General features: G+C 40.3%; 1 pseudogene; it reads left to right on the forward strand.

The window, feature by feature from the left end:
• Window positions 1–1947: 1947 nt before the first annotated feature.
• Window positions 1948–5332, forward strand: LOC121815650 (annotated as a pseudogene).
• The last annotated feature ends 3104 nt before the right edge of the window (window positions 5333–8436 follow it).

Here is an 8436-nt window from a genome sequence, read left to right on the forward strand (position 1 = left end):
CAAGTCTGCTAAAGTCACTGTGGCTGGTAAGAATTCTGCTCTGTAGAGAAAAAGAACCCTTAAATTTTCTTGGACTATAAGGTGAAAGTGCATGTGTTCCTCCACTGATCAAACAATGCAGTAAACTGCAGTTACAGCAACAGAGAAATAGAAAAATAGCACAGTGCTGTTCAGAACAAAACAGAGTGTCAGTGCCAAAAAAGCTGCTTTGTGGAAACAAAACACAGGCCTATTGTGTGTATTATTATAGTACTGCACAGCCACAGAGTAGTGGTGAGAGTAAGTGCTCCAACTGTTGAACTGTTAGCCACAGATTCCTATCAGGCAAGCACCCGGTGCTCTCCCTTGCAACACTGCAGTAGAAAGACTTGCGAATATGGCGATCTATCTTCTTCACTCTTGTGTAACTTCCCATATTCTTTTGTCTCTCCCTTGTTGCACTCCCACACATCCTTCCTCCTCTTTCAGGCTGTTACCCCTGCAGAATTTTTATCTGAGCAGACTCCACCATGTTCACAAATTGCTTACTGCTCTCAAGTTCTGTAAGTGTGTTTTACAATAGTCATGCTCGTGACTTCCACCTTTCAGCTTCTGACAATAAAATGGATCATTTTGGATGTAAAATACTACTAGCATATTTTAGAGAGTAAAATGGATGTTTCTTTTGCAGATTTCAGCTAACGTTTTTGAATCAGCCAAAGCCAAGGCAATGGAAAAAACTGTAAAAATCTAACAACACAGCATAACTGATTAATAATTAATTCTATGAATGTTAATTCTCTCTAAGTTCTTTTTCTCTGTGTGTTGCCAGAGTGTTTTGCCTCACTGAAGAGTGGTATGTCAGATGTTCAGTGTTCGACAGGGTCCCCTGCAGAGCCGAGTGTTGTTCTTGCTGATGAGAAGGTGGATGGAGTATGGCTGAAGGATGGGGTGGAGGTAAGAGATAACGCAGAACTGGATAAAAGACTTGTTAGCTGTTAATCCTGAAATGTAAATTTGGCAATTTTTTTTGTCTTTTTCATCCATCCTTTTGTGTTAAATTCAACAGTTTTCGAAGCTGAATGGAGTTCAGGTGGTAAAACAGGGAGCTGTGCACAAACTAATTTTCTCTGGTGTGAATGAGTCCCATGAGAGCAAGTACACATTCAGAGCTAAAAGGGCTGAAAGTGAGGCTGTGCCCAGTATTGCAGGTTAGTGCAGTGGTTCCCAAACTGTTTTGCTAGGTCCCCCTTTGTTTTACAAGAAAAATCCTCGCTCCCCCCCGAAACCCCCACGCACAAACACATCCTCCAAACACACACGCCCATTTTTTTTTTTTCAAACGCCATTGTGGTTTATTTCTATGGGGAACAGCTGGGACAAATCAGACCTAATGAGACAAGGGGAAGCAAAACTAGGCACACTGCACAGGGACTTTCACAATAAAACAGGAAACAAGATTCTTTATTTGTCACATGCATAGTTATACAAGTACAATACTCAGTTAAATATATCTAAACTTACAGCATCTGGTATTACAAAGGCAAACCAGATCCTAAGCTTACCTGGTATAAGGATGGTGTGAAGGTTATGGAGGATGAGGGGACCAAGGTGGAGCAGACAGATAATAGCACCTCATTGGTGCTTAGCAGGTGGATTAAAATAAAGGGTGTCATCCTGCATCATATGCAGATACAGTTGTTTTTTTTTATTCACTTTGGATGTTTACTTGATGCGTGAGAGAAGATTAGTGGCGCATTTATGCGTTGTCTCAAGAGCGACTGTGGAGCTGCTGTTACTGACCTGCAACTCATTGTGATTGGTGGATGAAATCACACAATCATATTAATTTAAAGCAGTTTTTGAAATGGAGGTTTGTATTTAACTAACACATCACTTTCTTTAGACCGCCGAAAGCCTCCTCAAGGGAAAGTTGAGTTTCTTGAGCCGTAAGAGAAGTGTATCAAGATGAAATGGAAGGCTCGAAGTGACAACGGGGGTAAGCAGGTCACCAGTTTTGTGATCGATCGCTGTATGGTAGGCAAGAGGTCCTGGAACAGGGTTGGAGAAGTGGATAGTAGCATTAATGCCTTCACTGATGATAAAGTGGAGGAGGGCCATGCATACTAGCATTGCATCAGAGTCATCAATGAAGAGGGAATGAGTGACCCTCTGGAGACAGAGGAGGCCGTGGTGGAGAGCCCATAGGTGAGCACTAATCATGATCAAAATCAGCCCAAATAGGTCCAACTAGAGGTGAAAGGTAAAGAGAAATGCTTTATGGTTTACAGTTCACTGCAGTTCCACTTCATTGCCATGCTAAAAGTTTCATATCCTGGATTTGAGATGTCTATTGACATCTGTTTAAAATCCACTTATCCAGAGCCTCCAGGTACAGCATCACAGCCTCATGTGTCTAATTTAACTAAGAACACCATGACAGTGAGTTGGAGTCCTCCAGCCAGTGATGGAGGAGCTTCAGTTCACGGCTACATCTGTGAACTGAGGAGAAATAAAGGCTGCAAATCCATAAGGAGCTACTCACTGGTCAGGCTTGGAGCAGCGTGCCAAGCCAAGCAATCTCATGCGTCACTGCAAATTTTTTATTGAAATCAGTGGTACTGTTACAAGCCAAAGTGCCCATTTTAGCATTTTATTTAATAACTCCTGACTCCTAACCTAGCTTCCTTACTGATGCTACATTCACATCTATCACATTCAAGCCTTTATTACTGTTTCTAGAAACCAACTTCATGGTGTGTGGATTGGTGGAAGATATGGGGTATGAGTGACTAGTGTAAACAGGGCTGTTGCAGGCACTCCCAGCAACGTTTCTAGTCCCATGCCGGCTAAAAATCCAGCACGTACGTCTTCCCCTCACAGTGTGTTGTTTATTTTCTTTCCTGAATCAGCAGGATGGAGCCCATAGGTATGTAGGCTCCCATATTGAAGCTTTGAGTTTTGAATTTGTGTCTTAACCACTTAGTCATTTGCTTTATCACCTATTTTACTCTAAATGGATACCATGCTGTATTAAAAAAAAAACTTGAAATTAGCAACTTATCCAGTAATTTGGAAAATGTTTACTCAGATCAAAAATTAAGTGTAAAGTTTTGCTATTTCTAATGTATGGTTTTGCTTTTTTTGTGCCCCTGTTGGCCATTAAAAAAACCTGAGCAATTCACTTTATATATGTGGAGTTTATGTTCCTTTTATTTCTGTACCTAAATATTTGATTTATTCAACAGTATACAAATTTAATTTTCCCCTGAAGCAGCTCCCGGCCTAGTGAGGAACCTGAATGTATCTGATTCCACAAGCTCCTCCGTTTCTCTAAAGTGGACTCCTCCATGCCAAGGAGATGAGCCCATCAAGGAGATGCTAAGACGTGGAGGAAAGCCACTAAGATCCCCGTCTCCTGTACTGCCTTCACAGTGGTGGGACTTCAGGAGCAGATGAGGTACCACGTCCGTGTCCGAGCTGTCAATGAAAAAGGGGTGGGGGAGCCCACTGAGCTAGCAAAAGGTGTATTGGCCATAATCGTGTGGTTTTCCAGGCTGGAAAGGCAATTTGCCTTGACTTCAGCTTCACTGTAAGACTTCATCAGTGAAATAAAGTGGCTAATATTTAACAATTGTCTTTCTCTTCAGGAGGCTGTAATAACTGTACCTCGAAACACAAACCACAAACATCCAGTCAGACACATTTATATCCAAGATGGCATTCTCACCACAGGAAGACAGGTCATCACAAACACCAAGAATCACTCCCAGTCATTCACTTCTTCCACTCAGCAACTTGACTCTGGCATCTATTCTCCTGAAGAATAACTATGGAGAGGCTCACTATAAAGTCCATGTCAAGGTTATAGGTAAGTGACGAATGCTTCATTATTTACTCCCCACTTTGTCCTTCTTTAATGATTGTATTCTGTAACAAGAAGTCACTTCAGATCCATTTTTGCTGTTTTTATAGCTTTATACAAACTTCCAGATCTGTCAAGAGAAATTTACAGTAATTTCTTACTCTTGTTCTCCTGCTGCTGTACTCAGATGTTCCCCAACCGCCAAACAACCTCCAGTTGGTGGAGGAGATCCTGGACACAGTGGCTCTGCAATGGGATCACACCCGTGACCTGGCTGATGAGGATCAGGCAACACATTATGTACAGCTTCCTGGTTTACTGTGACCGAGTGTGTTTTCATTAGCAAGTACACTGTTACTGGACTGCTTCCAGGAAGGAAGTACTATTTTTAGGGTCACTGCACAGAATTCAGTCGGTGACAGGGATCCCTTAGATTCAAAGCAACCTTTCATCATTGCCAAGGAGAAAGGTAACAGTAGTGTATTTCTCAGTCTCAGTCATGCTCTTTACTCAGATTTATTTATGTCTGCTGTGTGTTTCCAAGAGAGCATCAACAGCCTTCAGGGGAAGGAATATGCATTACCTCAAAGTCATGTTAAACTTACTTTCCTGCTGCCGCTGAAGGACTAAGCCATTCTCAAAGGACATGACTGCAACATGAGCTGTGCCTAACAGGGGCTGCCAACTACACTGGTATGAAAGACATGGCTACTGATGTCAGCAACCATAATATATGTGAAGCAAAATTTAAAACATCTGTGTGTACAATCTTTGTACACACAGATGTTTACTTCTGTTGCCCACAAGTAAAAAAAAATCTCCCCTTTGTAGGCTTGCTGGTTTCAAGGGGAATCCATGATCTCTGATTCCACTCACTTTTGGCACCGCACAGTTAATGGAGTGTGCACTCTAGTCATCCCCACTTGTGGAGCTCAAGACAATGTAGAATACATTCTGGTGCTGGAAAACCCTCTGGGGATGGTCAAGTGTACCTGTAACCTAGTAGTGTATGGTAGGTTCTACAATGAGAGAGGGTGGAGAGTGAAATAATTAATAATTTATAATGATATTACCTTACTAAATATATATCTATATGTTAGGACTTTCAGATAAAGATGACAAGGGTCTGCTGGAGAGCTTCCTGACTAATCAGAAAAACAAAGAGATGCTTATTTTGGAAGGAGTCTTCTATAATTGGCCACTTCACTCATTCTTACATTGCTGTTGGCATTTTCACTCATTTTGGTTTGACTAAGTTCTGTATATCACTGATTATAATTGTTAGGCATGTTGTAGTTTTCCGTTTTCATTTTTTTCAATTCTGGTAATACTTTTAACAAACACTAGAGGTCAGACTCTCACTCTTCCTTCAGGAGTGGCTAAATGTTTGGTATGTTTGGGGGTTGCTCGTCATTAGTCAGCTCATTCAGCCAGAGAGATTGTCTTTTATCTTTAGCTCACAAATGCTTTTCTGTCTTAAAAATAAGAAAGACAGAAAGACAGAAAGAAAGAAAGAAAGAAAGAAAGAAAGAAAGAAACTTTTTTCTTCCTCCTGACTCTGCATCAGGCCACCTAGTAAAAAAAAACCTCCAGTTTGTTGCTCTAGTTTTTGTGTGACCTTAAGATTCAAACGAAACTAAGTTAACTCACGGTACATGTTGCACCACATCCACAACAGACAATAGTGTGAGAATAGTTTTCTGCCAATTATGCAAAAGGCCACAATTTAAAGCTCACTTATCCCCATAGCTTACTTTGCGGATCTGTATCATGTAATTACAATGACCTGTGCTTGAAGGCAGGCTGGAGCCGTTGTCAGATATCTTTCTTTTCTTGCACACCCAGCATTGCTTCGCGTATTGGACTGTGCTTTAAAAAAAAAAACAAAAATCAAAGTTGCCTCAAGATGCATTTCAAACAAAAACAAGAACTTGTGTACCTCAAAGTGCTACAGGGCCTCAGGTACAACTACATTTTTAGCACAGTCTGCACGGATCCATTTTCACTTCTTCGTTTTTGGTTGTCTTTTGTTTTGAGGTTTGTTTGGTTTTGGGTTTTTTTGCTTAGTTTTTTGTGTCTTTTGGCCAGTGACACTAATCTGCAGCCGATTTGAGGTCAGGTGATCAACTTTGCATGCCAGCTGCTTGGCCACTGCTTGCATGCTAACTTACTGTATTGCTTTACAATGCAATGCCTGTATAAAGGGTGTGTATGAATCCAACAGATTCTACTTTCAACCATAACGTCCACTTAGCCACAGTGTTATCCATTCCTTTTAAATCCAGTGCTTTAAAAAATACCAGATTACTTTTAATCTGCATATCCGAAAGTCTCTTTAAAAGACATTACCTCAGAGCGGACTGCTGCTGCTTGAGACTGAGTGTGGTCTGGTAAGGAGCTGCCAGCCTGACAGAGAGGGGTTACAACCCCTCTCTATCCTTGCGTCACTATTGCTGGCGCCCACAACTCCATTTGTATAGACCCACCAGAGGACTGGCAGTCAGACTGCCAGGTTCAAATCAATTAAGCACCAAAAGGCACTAAACTGACGTCACAGGTACCTTCCGCTTCTCCCCTATTCAGCTAAGCCACAATAAAGTTGAAATACCGTGGAGTGAAACTTTGAATGGTTAGTCTCGGCATTTCAAAGAAACTAAAGGCTGCTGCGCTCAAACGGAACTTGATTCTTGTGCATTTCTAATAGATTTCTTTGATGTTTTATTGCATCACATTTTCATTAATGTGATTAAGTTTTGTTTTTTAAAAAAAAAAGAAAAAAAAAAAGAACTTTCTTCACTCTTCAGGAGTGACATTATTTCATCAGTTTCATGTATATTTCGTGTCTCACGAGTTCTGTTTTTATAAGGGCCATAAAAGAGATACTTTATTTCTTAGAAGACTGGACTTCTTTGATGGCAAGACTTTGGCTGCAAATGAATGGGACACATTTGAAAAGAACTGGCATGGATTCAGCAGGACAAAATTCTTAAGATGTCTGTGTGCATGTTGAGGAAGAAAATACAGACAAGGTAAGGTAACAGGAAGCTGAAATGGAAGAGAAACAGAGAGACTTGTTGGTAGAACTCTGACTGAGTTTTCACAGGGTTAACTGCTGTTGAAAGCACATTTCCCTCGGCCAGACAATACTGCACAGCAGCTACTAGAACAGAGCTCTCTGTTGTCCTCCAGTTCATTCTGTCTGTAATGGTACTTTACTGCTGAGGACCATCAGCTTCAGTAGAAACACAAAAAACCAAAGCGTTATAAACATCTGCTGACATTTTCAATGCAGTGATCCTAGGGAAAAAAAAAAAAAAACCAACAACAAAGGAAAAAAAAAAAAAAAAGACATTTTGCTGAACTTGCATTGTAATTGCATTTATTTCTCCAATAGTTATTCACATTCATAGCAGTTTCACTACAGGAAAGAAACTATTTCATCTCTACAGTCATGAAAGAAAGAAATCACAATAAAGTGAAAAAAATCAAGGACAACAAGGTAAAGCACGTCATTGAATTAAAAGAAAAGTGAAACATTCTTTCAATAAACGGAATTCAAATTCTGCGTTGCAAGGGACCTTAAAACAAGAATTAAATAATCTGTGGGAAACAAATTTGGCTTTTCCCACATTGACAGGCAAAACACTTTGGGTTTTCATTTTCTGCAAATGAAAGGATAACACTTTAAAAAAAGATTTATACATCAAGGTAAGTAACACTTAATTAAAATGAATGTCTTTTAAAGAAAACACATGACTCTCACATGCTGATTTGTCACTTTCAAAACACTAACTTTTCAAGAAAAAATGAAAGGAAAAATGAGCATATACTTTAGAGGATACAGTACACAATAATCCTTTGTTAATAACACTTTCACTGCTAGGTTTAAGGAGAGATCAACTGGCCTTACTTTGGGTACAGAAAAGTGCAGAACATGGTGAGGGGGAGGGGGGTAATTTTACAAAGATATTTATTTCCACATATTTCTCTTAAGCTCATACTGATGTTGCAGGGCTGTCAGTTGTAGTAAAAAAAAAAAAAACCAAAAAAAAAACCCAAAAAAAAACCCAAAACCCACAAACATTGGTGTTGATGTGGAGGAGTCACATCAGCCCACTAGTCATGCATGATAAATATACAAACTTTACAGCTATCTGTTTTGAATGCAACCCACTTCATAATCATGAGCACAGTGCATTAGCAGCAAAGTCTTCAAATCAACAATCACAAGAAACAACAGCAAAAAGAATTCAGCAAGAAAACTTCTAATCAAAGAAAAGTGCTAACCTATTCAGAGGACCAAGTGAAACCACAGGACTCACTGTGGAGACCTCTGACAGCTCTCTCTGGTCCCTTTTATATGCGCACACAAAGCTTTGAACAACGGGCCGTTGACAGACTAAGGTAAACTGATGCGCCTGCTGGCCTGCCATCTGTGGGGGAACAGGGTGGTAGCTAACAGCTTCCCCTCTGTGTCATATTTCACCTTGTAATTTAATTCAAGCTACAATATCACCCAATAATAACCTCCGTCCTCAATGAAAAAGCTAAAAGCAATCCTGCACCAGTGGTGGTGGTGGTGGTGGTGGTGG

The sequence above is a fragment of the Haplochromis burtoni genome, unplaced genomic scaffold (genome assembly GCF_018398535.1).
Source record: "Haplochromis burtoni strain Fernald_Lab_line unplaced genomic scaffold, NCSU_Asbu1 Contig_259, whole genome shotgun sequence".
NCBI lineage: Eukaryota > Metazoa > Chordata > Actinopteri > Cichliformes > Cichlidae > Haplochromis > Haplochromis burtoni.